The sequence below is a fragment of the Otolemur garnettii genome, unplaced genomic scaffold (assembly GCF_000181295.1).
Source record: "Otolemur garnettii isolate 467f Iridium unplaced genomic scaffold, OtoGar3 scaffold00183, whole genome shotgun sequence".
NCBI lineage: Eukaryota > Metazoa > Chordata > Mammalia > Primates > Galagidae > Otolemur > Otolemur garnettii.
Window position 1 is genome coordinate 1,500,017 of NW_003852578.1, and position 18,497 is coordinate 1,518,513.

An 18,497-nucleotide genomic window follows, 5' to 3' on the forward strand; every position below is an offset into this window, starting at 1 on the left:
TCTTCATGCACTTATTTTCATCTATTATTTATATTAAAATAACATGAGTGTAGTAAAAATCTTAAACTGCCACAAAAGGATAAAATTAAAAAAAAAATTCCCCAAGCCAGGTGTGGTGGCTCATACCTGTAATCCTAGCACTCTGGGAGGCCAAGGCAGATGGAATGCCTGAGCTCAAAGGTTTAAGATCAGACTGAACAAAAGCAAGAACTCATCTCAAAAAGTACCCAGACATTGTGGCGGGTGCCTGTAATCCCAGCTATTTGGGAAGTTAAGGCAAAAGGATCACTTGAGGTCAAGAATTTGAGGTTGCTGTAATGCCATGGTACTCTACTGAGGGCTACAAAGTGAGACTCTGTCTCAAAGAAAGAAAAAAATTCCCCAAATGAAGGCCCTCTCCTCAAACATATTATTATTTTCTAGTCACCATAAGTATATTCTTTTTTAGTTGACAAGTGAAAATTGTATATATTAATGGTGGACAATATGTTTTGATATATGTGCATACTGGGGGATGGCTAAATTAAAGTATTTAAAGTAATTACAATTTTGTGTCCTCCACCCAACATCTTCCCAATCCTGTACTCTAAGCCAAGTGGTACCATCATTCTACTCCCTTTTTCTGTGAATTCAACTTTTTGACATTCCATATATAGGCAAAATCACGCAGTATTTGTCTTTTTACACTAGGCTAATTTCACTTAACATAAGGTTCTCCAGGTTCATCGAAGCTATCAGAATGAATGGGATTCCTTTCTTTTTTAAAGACCCCATTGTGCATACACCACATTTTCTTATACATTTATCCGGTGATGGACACGTATATTAATTCTACATCTTGGCTGTTGCTAATAATGTGGTGTAATTAATATTTGAACACAGATATTTCTTTGATATACTGATTTCATATCTTTTAGATGTCTACCAGAAGGGGGTTGCTGGATCATATGATAGATCTATTTTCAATTTTTTTTTGAGAAAACTCTATATTATTTTTTATAATGACTGTAGTAATTTACAGTCCTATCATCTATGTGCAATGGTTCTGTTCTCTCCAGATCCTCCCCTACATTTGTTGTCTTTTGCTTTTTTCATAGCAGACCTTGTAACAGATGTATAGTGATATCTCAGTGTGGTTTAACTTACATTTCCCTGATGATTAGTGATGTTGAATTTTTTTTTCATGTATCTGCAGGCCATTTGTATGTCTTATTTTGAGAAATATGTAAAAAATAGTTCTATTGTCATGTATAGTTGGATCATTTATTTTCTTATTATTAAGTTGTTTGAGTTTCTTATATATTTTGAAAATTAATCCCCTTATCAGATGTATGATTGCAAACGTTTTCTACCATCTTGTAAATGGTCTCTTCACTCTGTTGATTGTTTTCCTGGTTGTATAGATTGTTTTTAGTTTGATGAAATACTATTTTTCTATTATTTCTTTTGTTACCTGTGCTTTTGGGGTACATTCATAAAATCTTTGTCCAGATGCAGGCCTTATGCTTAAATTTTTAATCCAATTTGTGTTGTTTTGTGCATTGTGTGGAATAAGGGTACAATTTAATTCCTCTGGATATGAATAACTAGTTTTCCCAACATCATTTGTTAAAGATAGCATAATAACTAAGTTCTGAAAAAAACTACAGGAATGAACAAACACAACAAAAAAAGAGATGAAAATCATGAGATACAAAATGTAGCACAAGCAAGACTTACAGTTTTGCAGAGCTGGTTTCAGGATGTTTTTGAAGCCTGGTTGTTAGGGGATAATGGAGAAATACACAAGATGCCTGGAATGCCCTCTACACCCCACCAACCCCTGCTGTGGACCTAGATTTTGATAGAGAATGAAGAGATAAAATATAAAGCAATGGGCTCTTTAATCAAGGAGCATGGGAAGAGTGGTAGAAAGGAGTAAATCCAAACCACAACAGCAGAGACTTTCTGCCCATCCACTCACTGACGCATCTATAAAAGTGTAAGCTAAGGTCTAGCCAGGTAGTCATCAAGAATGAAAGGAGCCAACTTTCAAGAGGAATTTAAAGGTAAGCTTACACACAAACAATATGTCTGAAAAGCAAAATCGATCAGAAACAATGGTCAAAAATTGAACAACATGCAAATAAAAGAAAAACAAAACTGAAAGAGACTCAAGGACAATAATTAAACAAGAAGGTGTGATAAATATCTTAAAGAATAGAGAGGATAGGCTTGGCGCTGGTAGCACAGTGATTATGGCACTGGCCACATGCACCCAGGTTGGAGGGATCAAACCCAGCCTGGGGCCAGCTAAACAACAATAGCTAAAGAACAATGACAACTGTAAAAACAAAAACAAAAACCCACTGGGCGTTGTGGCAGGCACCTGTAGACCCAGATACTTGGGAGGCTGAGGGAAGAGAATCACTCAAGCCCAAGAGTTGGAGGTTGCTGTGAGCTGTGACACCACAGCACTCTACCGAGGGTGACCTAGTGAGACCCTTGTCTCAAAAAAAAAAAAAAAAAAAGAAAGAAAGAATAGAAAGGATATAGAACACATCAAGGCAATTATAAGTAGAAATTTTTAGAAATATTGAAAATATGAATCACATTATTAAGTGGCATAATGAATGCACATGGACCAAGTTTTTTTCTTTTTTCCTTTATTGAGGCTTATTTTTATACAATAAAATACAATAAATTTAAGTGTATAGTTAGATGAAATTTGACAATGTATACTTGCATGATACTATCACTGAAAAGAATAAAAAGACATTTTTCCATAATTCCAAAAGATAACCTGTAACCCTTTCCAATCAATACAATGTCCTGCCCAATGCCATTTTCTTAGTTATTGAGTTAAGACATTCATACTCTGCTTTTAGAAAGATTCACTTGTACCCTTGTAAGATAAACCATACAGGTGACCCCACCAATCTCCCTCTACCCCTCATCCACCCCCCTTGTCTCCCCTCTCCCACCCCCTTCCCATATTCTAAGGCTATAATTAGGTTATGAAATTCTTATAAAAGGTATGAATTAGTTTCAAAATAGGGCTGTGTACATAGGATACTTTTTCTTCTATTCTTGAGATACTTTGCTAAGAAGAACATTTTCCAATTCTATCCATATAAACATGAAGGAGGTAAAGTCTCCATCTTTCTTTAAGGCTGCATAGTATTCCATGGTGTACATAAACCACAATTTATTAATCCAGTCGTGGGTCAATGGGCATTTAGGCTTCTTCCATGACCTAGCAATTATGAATTGGGCTGCAATAAACATTCTGATACAAATATCTTTGTTGTAATGCAATTTTTGGTCTTCTGGATATATACCTAATAAAGGAATTGCAGGATCAAATGGCAGGTTTATTTTTAGTTCTCTCAGTGTTCTCCAGATGTCTTTCGAAAAGGAATGAATTAATTTGCATTCCCACCAGCAGTGTAGAAGTGTTCCTTTTTCTCCACATCTATGCCAACATCTCTGGTTTGGGAATTTTGTGATATGGGCTAATCTTACTGGGGTTAGGTGGTACCTCAAAGTAGTTTTGATTTGTATTTCTCTGATGATTAAGGATGGAGAGCATTTTTTCATATATCTGTAGGCCATGTGCCTATATTCTTTAGAGAAATTTCTATTCATGTCCCTTGCCCACCCTGAGATGGGATCGCTTATCTTTTTCTTGCTAATACATTTGAATTCTCTGTGGATTCTGATTATTAAACCTTTGTTGGAGACATAACCAGCAAATATCTTCTCCCATTCTGAGGCCTGTCTACCTGCTTTATTTACTGTGTTCTTGGCTGTACAGAAACTTTTAAGTTTTATCCGGTCCCAAAAGTGTATTTTTGACATCGCTTCAATTGCCCAAGGGGTCCTCCTCATAAAATTTTCACCCAAGCCAATTTCTTCAAGTGTTTTCCCTACACTTTCTTCTAGTATTTTTATAGCTTCATGTCTTACATTTAAATTTTTAATCTAGTGAGAGTCTATCTTAATTAAGGTGAAAGGTGTGGGTCTAGTTTCAGTCTTCTACAGGACGCCATCCAGTTAGCCCAGCACCATTTGTTAAATAGGGAATTTTTTCCCCACTCAATATTTTTAATTGGCTTGTCAAAGATCAGATAATGGTAGGTGGCTGGATTCATCTCTTGGCTCTCTATTCTGTTGTTTGTTTTTTGAGACAGTGTCTCACTATGTTGCCCTGAGTAGAGTGCCATGGTGTCACAGCTCACAGCAACCTCAAACTCTTGGGCTTAAGTGATTCTCTTGTCTCAGCCTCCTGAGTAGCCAGAACTACATACAGGTGCCCACCACAATGCCCAGCTATTTTTTCACTGCAGTTGTCATCGTTGTTTAGCAGACCCTGGCTGGTTTCAAACCCACCAGCCTTGGTGTGTATGTGGCCAGTACCCTAACTACTGAGCGACGTTAACCAAGCCTGTATATGTTGTTTGGTCATGTCTTAGTCTATATAAATTTGGATTCAGTTTGTCATTATTCACACATGTAAAATTATTTGGCATTTTCATCGGAATTGTGTTGATGCTATCTATAGACTAAGTCGGGAAGAAATAATATCTTGATAATATTAAACCTGCTTATCAATGAACATGGAATAACTCTTCCATTTATTTGTGCTTTGACATCTTTCATCTTTTTTTAATTTTCTCCATATGAATTTGTTAATACTTTCTAGGACTTATAGCTGAAAATATATACATATATTTGGTGTTCACGTAAATGGTATTTTCGAATTATCACTTATTTATTGCTGGTATGGAGGAAAATAACTTTTATGTGTTAAACTCATATCCTGAAACTTTTATAGAATTGTCTTTTAGTTATGGCAGAGGGTTTTATAGGTTAACTTTTTCAGAATTTTTTATGTAGACAATTACATTGTCTCTAAGAAGTTATATTTCTTCCCTTCTAAATATTTATAATTATATTTTGTTTTATTACATTTGCTTTAATATCTTATTGAAAAGCATGAGAGAGAACATCTTTTCCTTTTTTCTGATCTTAAGAGGAAAGCTTCTAATTTTTCAATGTTCAGTATAATGTTAACTGTGGCAATTTTTTTTACTTTTTTTTTTTTAATCAAATTGAGATATTTTCTGTCTAGTCCTACTCTGCTGAGAGTTTTTTCATGGGTGGGTTGGATTTTGTTCAATGCTCTTTCTGGATCTATTTATATGATCATGGGAGGTTTTTTATTTTCCCTAGCTTGTTAATATAATGGATTATATTGATCTATCTTTGAATGTGAAATCAGCCTTGAAAGCCTGAGATAACACTCCCTTTCAATTCTTTTTATACATTATCAGATTTGATTTGGTAATTAAAACAAAAGATTTTTGCATTTCTGTTTATGAAAGATACCAACTGTAGTTTTCCTTTTCTATAATGTCTTTGGTTTTAATATTAGGGCAATTTTGGTCTCCAATAATAACTTAGTAAGTATTATTTCTGGTTCTATCTCACAGGAGATAGTATATAGAAATTCCTTACATAAATGATAGCATTAAACCATCAATTCCATTTGGCTCTAGCGACTTTTGTTTTGGAAGGTTATTAGCTATTGGTTTAATTTCTCTAATAAATATAAGTATATTTGGGGCAGTGCCTATGGCTCAAAGGAGTAGGGCACCCACCCCATATGCCAGAGGTGTAGGATTCAAACACAGCCCAGGCCAAAAAAAAGAGTAAATATAGGTATATTTACATTGTCTGTTTTTTCTTGTGTGAGTTTTTCAGAATGTGTGATTCAAGGAATTGATTATTTTCATGTAGGTTACCAAATTTGTGGACATACAGATTTATTTTTAATATTTTTTATTATCCTTTTAATGTCCATACATTCTGTCATGATTTCTTTCATTTATGATATGAGTAAAAAGTGTCTTTTCTCTTTTTTATTAAGTTAGCTAATTAATATATCTTTTTACCTATCACAGAAGCAAATTAGAAAATAGAAACAGGAAGAATATATAGAATACATTCACTTCATTTAACCCCTTGCCCATTTGGAATTCTAACTATGTTCCTTGAGAATATTATAAAATTATTTAATTTTTATACAACTCACATTTTAGTCCTTATAGAGATGGTTATTTATCTCGTGTAAATTTGATGTGTTGGACCTCGCTCATGAGATAAATTCGATTACAGGGAGATTATATGTATTAAAGCACATGAAGTGCTTAGTTAGCACAATGCCTGGCTAGGTGAATTAGTTTATGATTGTTAAAAAGTTTTTTAAAAAGGGACACATTTCTAAAATTGCTATTGTTATTCCTTCTAATATATTCATTAACTGAATAAATCACATTTGGAACGACTCATCCAAGATTTACTGAATGATAAGTGAATATATTTCATGTCCCCAAATTGGCATAATACTTTCTTAGATTCCAGTAAGTTTATGTCTAGTACGTATGTGCATTGAATTGAACCAAATTTGGTAGTGTGTTTTGTTATCTGCTATATTTGATACCAAGATGTCTACTTTTTCTGAAGTCATTTAGTTATAGGGTTGCTTACTACGGTTTTGTTAGGACTTTCTATTCAGGAAGTGTGGGAGGTAGACAGGCTGAATTCCTTACAGACTTTTCAACTCAAGATAAAGTGCCCCATCAGGGGAACGAACATCTGTGTGACTATCCCTGCGTGGGGGAATCAGAAGCGCAGACAACTGAGGCCATCAACTAATAGCTTAGGCTAGAGAAGCTGAGATGTCTGTCTTAGGAGATGAGACTTGTTCTCCCTCCTCTCTCTGCTGATTGCAACATTATCTGGCCACTTCAGATGTTCCATTACCCTAGGCCCTTGCTTATCATTTACTCAACCTTCCTGGGGGCTGTTATCTCCCCTTTCATTTTTAACCTTGAATGCTGACTACTGATGGCTGTGCCGCCTTGCACATATCCTCTGTTCTGTACCCAATAAAAAGACTCTGGGAAACAGGACAGGTGCTGCATTGTCCTCTTGCTGCCACCAGGCACGTGAAACAATGTGTGCCTTTACTGGCTTCTAGTTTTATGCACAAAGTTTGGTGTAAGTTTCTGTTTCTTTCCTCAGTGCCATCTCCCTTGCTGGGCACTGTGTAAGGTTGAGGTCCACTAGACACCCAATAAGGAAGTTGTAAATTGCTTTTTCTCCATAGTTTGCAACTATGCCATGAGTTGCTGTTTGCTGTAGTTGTGCTTGGTATCTTCCCTGCTGTGAAGGAAGATATGAGAAAGTGGTTATCATCCATCTCAGCAAATATGTTTTCTCTTTCTAATAAGGTGTACATAAATACATGTGTAAGGGAGAGAGAATTTTAAAAGATTATTCACTTGGAGTAGCCAAAGTCACAACTAACAACCTGTCACAAAGGTATTTTCTTAAGGTTCCTAACATCCTTTTAGGGTTTTAGGGTTCACATATCTGCTACTCTTTGATTCTCTCCTATTCTTCCATAAAAAAGGCCTAAAAACCCCACAAGAAATGTAATTAATATCAGTGTATATTCCTCTTTTCCCTTATACAGTTATTTCCATTTTTCCAAACCCATTCTGTGTTGTATTCTGAAAACAAGTGATATGTAGCAACTGAATCCACATTACACAGAACATCTTGTTGTTTCTTATCTACAGGCCAAGTGGGTAAAGTTTCTACAGGTTTCATTTCTTTTGTTCAGTTGGAAATGACTCTTCCTCCCTCTCCCCACAATGTGAAATATGTATATATCTTTAACACTTAAAGTTTTCTTAAGGAGTTATGTAAATCTTTGAAGGAGTTACAGTAAAAGGCACATTGGTTGGGAAATAGAAGAGCATAAATCATAGTAGGAGAGAAAATGTTTCTTTAATTAGAGAATTTCCAATCCACCATAGAGAGAAGAGTATTTTTTAATTTGCATTATACTTTATCTTAGAGCTCATTAAAATGATAAAGTAATTATTTTTCCAAGAATGTTACTTATTTAACCTTTAAGAATTGATATTCTGGATTCTAGACAGACTTTGATGCCCCTCTAAGTGAGTAGCTGTTTTCCCATTTCATTTCAAATGGGTATTCTAAAATTCTTTTGACGCATACACAAATCACATCTGATTTCTAACTGCATATGATGCATCAAATATGTGCAAAATATGTAGACAGGCAGGGGAGAATTTAAAATACCCAAAGCTATAGCAACAACAAATAATTGAAATAGAAGAGTCTCTTGGTCATTAAAACACTCTCAATATTGGTGGCCTTTGAAATGTATACTCTTGATCAGGAACATCTTCTTCCCACCATTTGTGAGACTTTCCGTGGGAAAGGAAAAAGAATGGTCTGTGTGTGTCTCTCTGTGTGTATTTGCACAGATATTCACCTTTAATCCTCCTAATCTTGAAAAGTGGGCTTCATGTTTCCATTATTTATAAAGAAAAAATTTAGAAAGTGTACCTTGCTTGTCCTACACTGTTGCTCCAGGCAGGTCAAAATTCTTCCAGCACCATTTATTAAACCGAGATTCTGTTGTCTGAATGGAGATTCTGTTCCCTGATGTATGTTTTGTTTGATTTATCAAAAATCAGAGATGTGGCTAGATTCATCTCTAGGTTCTCTGTTATATTCCATAGATGTATATCTCTATTTTTGTGTTAGTACCATGCTGCTTTGATCACTAATGTAACCTGAAGTCTGATAACATGATGCCTTCTGATTTGTTTTGATTTCTTAAGATTTCATTAGCTATTTTTTTTTTTCTAGAACCTAGAATTTCTAGGAGCTTTGCTTCATTTCTAGTAAAATGAAGTACTAGTTTTTTCAAGTTCTTCAAAGCATAACTTTGGTGCTTTGATGGAGATTTCATTAAATCTGTAGATCATTTTGAGTAGTATGGACATTTTAACAAAGTTGATTCTTCCCTGCCATGAACATATGCTCTTTCATTTGTTAATGTCTTTTACTATTTCTTTTCTCAGGGTTTCATAGTTTTCTCTGTAGAGATCTTCACCTCCTTTGTTAGGTATATTCTCAGGTATTTCATTTTCTCTTTTTTTGTTTTGCAGTTTTTGGCCGGGGCTGGGTTTGAACCTACCAGCTCTGGCATATGGGGCCAGTGCCCTCCTCCTTTGAGCAACAAAACTGCCACTATTTCATTTCCTTTGAAGCTATTGTGAAGGGTATTGTGTCTTTGATTTTATTCTCAGCTAGACTATATTGGAGTATATGAAGGCCGCCTTCCGAATGGGAGAAGGTACTTGCAATCTACAAATCTGACAAATATCTGCTAATGAGCTAACTGCTAATGAGAACTCAAGCTAATCAATTAGAAAAGCGCAAAAATTCCAAATATAAGTGAACAAGAGACAGGAACAGAAGCTTCTCTGAACAAGACAAATGGCCAATAAGCACATGAAAAAATGCTCATCATCTTTAATCATCAGAGAAATGCAAATCAAAACCACCCTGAGATATCATCTAAGCCAGTAAGAATAGCCCACATCACAAAGTCCTAAAGCTGCAGATACTGGCATGGATGTGGAGAGAAGGGAACACTATTACACTGCTGGTGGGATTATGCACCTATATGGAAAGAAGTATGGAAACCCCTCAAAGAGATAAAAGTAAATCTTCTATTTGATCCTGCAATCACATTACTAGATATCTACTCAGAAGTAAATAAATAATAAATAAATAATTTACCATAAGGACATTTGGACTAGAATGTTTATTACAGCTCAATTCATAATTACCAAGTGATAGACTCAACCCAAGTACCCATCAACAAAATAATGGATTAATAAACTGTGGTATGTGTATATCATGGAATACTATTCAGCCATTAAAAAGTGGAGATTTTGCATCTTTTGTCTTAACTTGATGGCTGATGAACATTCTTCCTAGTAAAGTATTACAAGAATGTAAAAGAAATAATTATATGAATGTGAATGATTATATACATGTACATGAAAAACATAAATGAAAGTTATGAGTGAAATCTTTTCTTGAATTTGAATCAGCTAAAGAATGTCAAAGGACTCTCTTATATGGGAGAATTCCCATGACAAAAGAAGATACCAGCCGATAAGGGAACAAGGTACACTAGATGAGGGGAACAGTGGACCTTGTGAACCTTAAACAAATTTTAAAAAGTGAGCTAACTGATCTTACGTAGTCTTTTAAAACTCTTTTTTAAAGAGCACATACACAGATTTATCTTCAAAGAGAAATTTGCTATTTCAGGTCACTTCCTGTTCATTCTAGTAAAGCCATTTCAATTTTGATAATTACATGTATTACTCATCTGCTCCAAATCTTTATAGTTTCCTATCTCTTTCAGCTTCAAAGTCAGGGTCATCACAACAGCAGTCAAGATATTACAAACAGGTACAAACTACCAATCTCCCTGCCCATTGTCTCTCTGACCTCAACTTTTACTATCTTCCTCCTAATTCATTCTGCTCCAACCAATTGTCTTTTTTGAAGTCTATTTAACATACCTGGCATTCTTCTGATTGAAGGCTTTTGAACTTGTTAGAAAATCTTCTAATTCTTTACTATAAAACTATCGGACTTCCTCCACATACCTGTCATGCTCATTGTAACTATATGATTGTGTTCTGTCATGACAATATGCATAAAAGTGATTTGGGTCACTCTAATCCTCTTCCATTATAAGAATGAAGTGCTTCTCCATGCTATTTTTGATGACCGGAAAGGAGATGACATGCCTATGAAGCCTTCTGTTAAATATAGAATAAAGTTTCTATTAGTAATAGTCTGGGTCCTTTAACAAAAACATGTTCATGAAATGCTCATGAGTTGGGTACACTTATGTTTTACAGATGATTGAATAATAAAGTTTTTTGTACTTAAACTATTAAACATTTCAGCATCCATGTGTTACAGCAATCAATAACAATGAAACTAATTAACTCATTATATAACATTTTAAAATATAGATTTATCAGTTATTAAACAGTGAAAAAATCAGTCTTATAACTTGGAAATTTATCACTTGACATCATCGTGATTCCAGAATAAATATTAGGAACTATTTCAAAGAGAAATTTTCCAGCTTTGTAAATGCTAACTGCTGTTTCAGTAGTTCTGGATATTTTCAAAGAGAATTCTTATTTCAGGATAGGATGACCCAGCTTATTAGAATTGTGAAAGTTTTTTGTTCTTTTTTTTTTTTTTTTCAGACAGAGTCTCACTTTGTCACTGTAGATAAAGTGCCGGGGCATCACAGCAACCTCAAATTTTGGGGCTCAAGCGATTCTCTTGTCTCAGCCTGGCAAGTAGTTGGGACTACAGATGGCTGCCACAATGATGCCTGGCTACTTTTGAGGTCTCAGCTCTTGCTCAGGCTGGTGCCCAGCTCTTGAGGTCAGGCAATTCACCTGCCTGGGCCTCGCAGAGTGCTAGGATTACAAGTGTGAGCCCTTGCACCAGGCCCCAGACTTTGAATCTTAGCATGAGATTTATATTGCATGGACTTGTTTCCATAAGAAGTATTAGTGTTGAAATCAATTTTAATGCTGTTAAAAGTTTCTACATTTCAGTGGCAGAAGGTGATGCAAAATAATAAATTCTAAAAAAACATTATTTAAATATAGAGTATAAATATTTTTATCCTATGAACTTTCCTATTAAAGGATTTCATAAGCTTGTATTTAAAAAGGGCTTACCCCAGTATAATTATATTAATTCTACTGACATTATAGAGATAATGCTGTTTGCTCATCTTGCACTTAGAATGTTTAACATTTCATAAGAGCTAAAGGTAATGAGCGGGAAAAAAATGCTGTTCTCTGACGATATGCACATTGGGCCTTTCCACATTTAGTCATTCCATTCCTCAAACAATTCCCTGATATAATCTATGTACCCATGCTTTAGGGGTAAAGGTAAAAAAGATATAATTCCAAAGGATAATATTGAATGTTTATTGCTGAGTGACTTTTTATATGCTATTGTTATGCATGTTATTTTCCTTATATATTTTATTTGTGAAAACATGTAACACATAAATATGGTATTTGTTTTGGAATTTCATTCCTTGATATTAATTTCCTACAATGATAATTATATATAAAATGAATACTTTCAAATAATTGGTTTTTTAAATTATTTTTCTTTTTTATTGTTTGGGATTCATTGAGGGTACAAAGAATTAGGTTGCACTGATTGCATTTGTTAAAGTCCCTCTTATGACTGTGTCCCACCCCTAAGAGGTGTGTCATACACTGTGACCCTCCCATTTCCCCTCCTCGCCCCTATTTTCAGATTTTCTGCTCAAAAAAATCTGGCCCACTTGCTCATTCCCCTTCCCCTCTGTATTAGCTCATCAAGCCTTCATATTAGAATAGAGCACATTGGATTCTTGCTTCTCCGTTGTTAGGATGCTTTACTAAGAAGAAAATGTTCCATCTCCATCCAGGTTAAAACAAAAGATGTAAAGTCTTCATCTTTCCAAATAGTTTAAAGTGCAATTTAAACATCTACAATTATAAGCTTACTTAGAATTTCATTACATAGATCATTCTGTTTATGCATACACATGAGATGTAGTTTTTAAATAAAATGTTGGTTCTTATTTTGTAGTTAATTGGATTTATAAAAAATTCTGAAATATTAAGAAAGATAAAACAGAACATCATTTTAGCTTAATAAATTAATACCTACATACAAATAATTTCAGAAAATAATCTAACTTCTTTTTCATTGAAATAGTAACAAAATATTTATGACATTTTATAATTGACAAGATGTCTCACCACTTTTTATGCATGCACTGATAATCACACAGGCATAGCACAATAAGAAAATATTTAACTATGTAGAAAGGTAGAAAGCAAGATAATTTAAATTTATTTGAAGTTTTATTGTCGTATACATAAGAATATGTGAAAACACCCTACCTACTGAGGTGTTATTGTAGCAGGTCCATTTAAAGTGTTACTGAATGAAAAAGTAGAAATACACTGTCACGTATGAAAGATCCAAGTCTAAGAACATGCCGGAGAGTAAATTTACAACATGCCATTCATATTGTTAACATTCTCTCTCAGGCTATGGTCTCAAATATCAATAGAGAAGAGATATTTATTCACAAATAGGGCATGTTTTTTTAATTGGAGATGTGACTGAACAAAAAAGTAATACTCATACTTTTTATTGGACAGTCAATATTCTTTCACAAAAATTGTATTTCTTGTTATAGTTTTGAAAAACTAATAATACTGTTAAAGAAGTATGTGTGTCATCCTTATGATGCTTATTTTCAATTATATTTTATTTTTCAGATTTTCTGCTCAATTTACTAGAAAATTAAGACGTTTGAAGTAAAGAATCATTCCTTTTGGTTTATTTGCTGGAAATAAATTTTCTTTTAAACTCAGTGCTTTGTAAATCTATTGTTAACTCTTGCCTTTGTATAACCTGATAGTTGCAGATGCTAATTGGATGGCTTTATTTTTCCGCATATGTGGCCCCATTTTCCCATTTTACCACATACGTTTGCAGAAAACCCTAAAGAGGCTTTTCTTCTAACCCTTCTCACCTGAAGAAGTTTAAAATCTCAGCTGTTTGCTCTAGGACAGCGGTTCTCCACCTGTGGGTCGCCACCCCTTTGGACTGTATTAAAGTGTTGCAGCATTAGGAGGGTTGAGAACCACTGCTCTAGGAACAGTGGTCATTGATTTATACTGCATATTGGAATCTCCCAGGGAGCTCTTAAAAAATACAGATGCGAATGCTGCACCTCCTGGGTCCTCATTTCATTGGTATGGGGAAAGGTCTGGTCATAGTTATTTTTTCTTTCTTTAAAAAAATTAATATGTGAGGTGGCATGTGTGGCTCAAGGAGTAGGGCTCTGGCCCCATATACCAGGGGTGGCGGGTTTAGGCCCAACTCCGGCCAAAACTGAAAAAATAAAAAAAAAATTAATATATGTATATGTTTTAATTGATATATAGAAGTTTCGTATGGTTTCTATTGATACCATAGAAGTTTATAAGGTGCAGGGAATATTTTGATATATGTACACACTGTATAATGATCAAATCAGTGTAATTAGCACAACCCTCACCTCAAACCTTTGTCATTTACGTTAACATTCAAAATTCTCTACTATGTGAAAAAAATGAAACAAATCTTTGTTTACTAACCCTGCAGTGCTGCAGAACGCTAGAACTTTTCTTCTTATCTAGCTGTAATTTGTTAACAGTAACAGTAATTAAGTAACTTAATGATTCATACATACAAGTCCTACTAATTTTTGGATGTTGATTTTGTATCCATTAACCACGCTGTCCCTAACACCCTGTCCCTTTCCTTCCCAGCATCTAGTACTCCTCTTCCTTTCCCACTATTGCTTAAGGATTATCAAAGGGGTTTGTAGATCACCTCCAATATGCACTTGTCTAACTTCCTAAGGCCTTTGAATCTGAAATAGGTAGGGGATCATGATTTTTTTTTTTTTTTGCCTATGATATGCTCAATATTTGTTTTGTACTTTCCATTTTGAAGATCATACCCCTTCCTAAAGAAGATGGAACAAAAGACCATATGAGCACTTCTACCATTTTCTACACTTCTAAATGACACTGGGTTTTATTGATGACAGATAAATCTATTCCATTTTCATCTTCTTTCAAAAGGATTTGGTAATTGCATTTTTAAAGCATTATTTATCATTTTATCTGATACATTTCTATAGGTTTATATTAAACTTTTATATTTTTTTCTTAATGTTGTGAACTTTCCTTTATCCTTGGGGCATATTCTTTTTTAAAATTTGATCTAAATAGCTTCCAGAGATTGTTACACAAAATAAAAGGGTCTTTAATCTTCTTTGAGGTTAGTACTAAGAGCTGATAAAAGTGAATGTTTTGACTTTCTGATATTTGGAAATACTGTTTCACACATTTTCCATTACTATCTAGCAGACTTGTCATTAATATTATTTACGTCCCTACTTTCTTGTAAAGTCCTTAGAAACTTTTTGTACTCATTAAGTCTTAAAGTTCCAAAGACCAAAGTAGATGGGACATGTTGTTCTCACCTTATAATCAGATAAATTGAGACACGAAAAGTGAGTGATCTTTCTAACCTCCTAGCTTTTGGGGTTATTTCAACATTTTCAGAACATAGAAAAAAACCCTATTAGTAATGACTTCTAAATGCATTAAATTGAGGATATGAACACTATCATGTTGCTCCAAAACTCATTGTTTGAACTACAAGTATAATATGAAAGCAAGAGACAAAATAAAAACAAACAAAGCAAGCAACCTCAAAGCCAAGGTTAACTCGGTCATTTGCTTGAAAATGTTTTGAGATGTGAACCCTAGACTCTATCTAAAAGAAATATTAAGTTTTCTACCCTTTAAAAGTCATTTACAATGTCTGTAATATCAATTTGTCTTAGAATTATATATATATATTCTGGAACTATTTTAAAATACTTGGATGACCTGTAAGGACATTTTGAAAAACTATGTGTAATATGTTATCACACAATTTCTTTTTTGTTTCTGTGACATTTGGAAGATATAAATGTTATGCTAGTACCCTAATTAGAAATGGTTTATTTAAAAGGAAAACATGAACATAAAGTAAATTCTAATAACCATCCTCTATATAAACTTATTTAATAGATATGTTACATGAATCTCTATCACCTCTCATCTAGTTTGCATAATGAGAAACTGTTACCAAAATATCTTCTTATGTTAGGGACCTATTTCATTTATTAAAGTCAGTAATTGTAAGTTTTGTGATGTTTGTTAGTTGTTTTATGTTTACATAGAAGTTTTCCTTTTCTAGATACAAGAAATATATTCTTGGGTAGAAGCCAATTTATGGCCTCCATGAATGCAACCATATCTATGAATATAATTATGTGACTATAATTTATAATTAAAACATAATTGCATAATATTCATAATGTTAAAAGTCAGAAGAGAGATTGATGCTGTTTGGGGTAGTGGTATATGTGGAATGAAGAAAAGTGGACATCTGGGGTTCTGCTTATTTTCTATTTATAATCCTGATGGTTTTTACATGTATGTATTCATTTTGTAACATTTATTAGTCTGTATGCTTGTGATTTATGCAAGGCCCACTGTATTTATAGTCTGTAGGCTGTAGGCGACATACTATAAATACATGGATATTCTTTGCCATGTGACAATAACTTAATTTAGTTTTCTTTCTCATAGACACTAGGAGAAGCTATGTAAAGCTATGTAGCTAAGCTACAGTCTACTCTGTAGTTGTTAAGCTCCTGCTAATTTAAATTTCTGGTGCAACTTTCATGTCCTGGAACATAGAACTGCTAGATGTTATAACTCACTGTGTAGTGAAATCAAGGAAACTTTCTGGACCCAGGCAATTAGTGATTTATATTTATCTTAGGCCATAAAAATCCTAGCTTGGTACCTACCCAAAACTCCAGACCCAGCAGAAAACGCCAACGTACTCATATCAGAAAGCACTAAGGGAGTCCTCAATTAAAGTCAATTTTTGCTTTAGTTATTTCTAGGAATTGCTAGTGGTCTGGAGAGGGATAGTTATAGAAAAACACAAGAAAATATCACATAATTAAAAGCAGAAGGTTAGTATTCCTTGAAGAACATTAAAGAGTGAGAGTTGCTACGAAAATATTGGGGGGAAAAGTTCAATTTGGGGGCTCAAACTGCTGAATGTCAGAGAAATATTTAAATACTATAAATACTTTTTAAAAAGTTTTTTTTTTACAGATGTTTATGGGGGTACATGTGATATTTTGATGTTTACAATGTATAATGATCAAAGCAGGTTATTTGGGATACTTACCACCTTTGTATCTTTGTGTTAGGAAGAGTTCACATCCCCATTTCTGGTTATTTTGAAATATAAAATACATTATTATTAATTATAGGCAGTTACTATACTATTTATTGTCAACTAGAACTTATTCTTTCCATCTCACTGTATGTTTCTACCCTTTAACTAATCTCTCTGCATTGCCTCCCTCCATCTTTTCCAGCCTTTTTATTTCTGATCGTCATTTGCAGGTGAACGTAGGCAGATGACTTTATAATTTACAACAGTTCCAATATTCTGGTGAATGTACTAAATACATATTGGTATCTGATAATGAGTTGGCTCCATTAGTGGAGGAACACTTTACAAATGGTTAAATCATTTTAATGCTATCAGATGTTTCAAGCAGTAAATCAATTTTGATGGAGCACATTATTGTAGTAAAAGTAATGTTCCCACTACATTAAAAACTTACAACAAACAAATGTGCTTGGAATTGGTTGTTTTATATACATAATGCATTTTCGCAACTAAAAAATGAAGTGTCAGTATAATTCCAATAAATAAATGTTGTCTTTAATAAATTCACAGATACTTATGTTTCCACAATTGAAGTACAAACCTAATATTTTTTTATAAATGCCGTAGTGTAATGTGCAATTTCTCTCTTTTTTACTCTTCATCAATTTTATTTTAAACATGTTTAAACAATTAAAGTATCATTTCGTAAATTACTTTAAGTTCTGTGCAATGTTATGATACTTTTTTAAAGGAATGAATTTGCTAAATTTTTTGCATGATGTTAAATACAAGCCTCAGAAATATTTAAATGAATTATATCATAAATAAATCTCCAAAAGTTCAGCTTCACTTTGCTTTGTCAACTCAAAATTCTTTACAATAAAATTTGTAAATTAAAGAACAGTGACATTGTTTAAAAAAAAACAAGATAGGAAATAAAGTTTAATAGATTCAATTCATTGACCAAATACATAAATCAGAGACCTCTTAACTCAGATTTAAGATTAAAACTGTAAAATTGTACTTCAGTTACCTCAAAATGAATTAGAAATCTTTGTATGAGTTTCATATATACATATGAATAAACATGAAATAAAATAAAAATAAGAAAGCTTATACTTGTGCAACTATGATGATTGAAACAAGTCATAAAATCCCTAAAATTTTTGTTGTTTTGTTTCATAGTATTTATAGCAGAACTGTAGTATGAATAGACACCAAAACAACATATATAAATGTTTGAGCTTAAATATTTATACATTTTAATTTTAATAGGGAGAAATTGGATTGGAAATATTCTATAGTAAATAGAATTTTATCTGAAGTCACCAGCTATCTTAGCAAGTACAGAGACAGTATTTTTCATTTGAAAATGTTATGTCTCTTCTTTGTAATTCCTTTACTAGATATATATCCAGAAGACTAAAAAGCACACTACAACAAAGATATTTGTACTAGAATGTTTACTGCAGCCCAATTCATAATTGCTAGGTCATCGAAGAAGCCCAAGTGCCCATCAACCCACAAATGAATCAATAAACTGTGGTATATGTATTCCATGGAATACTATGCAGCCTTAAAGAAAGATGGAGACTTTACCTCTTTCATGTTTACATGGATGGAGCTGGAACATATTCTTCTTAGCAAAGTATCTCAAGAATGGAAGAAAAAGTATCCAATGTACTCAGTCCTAG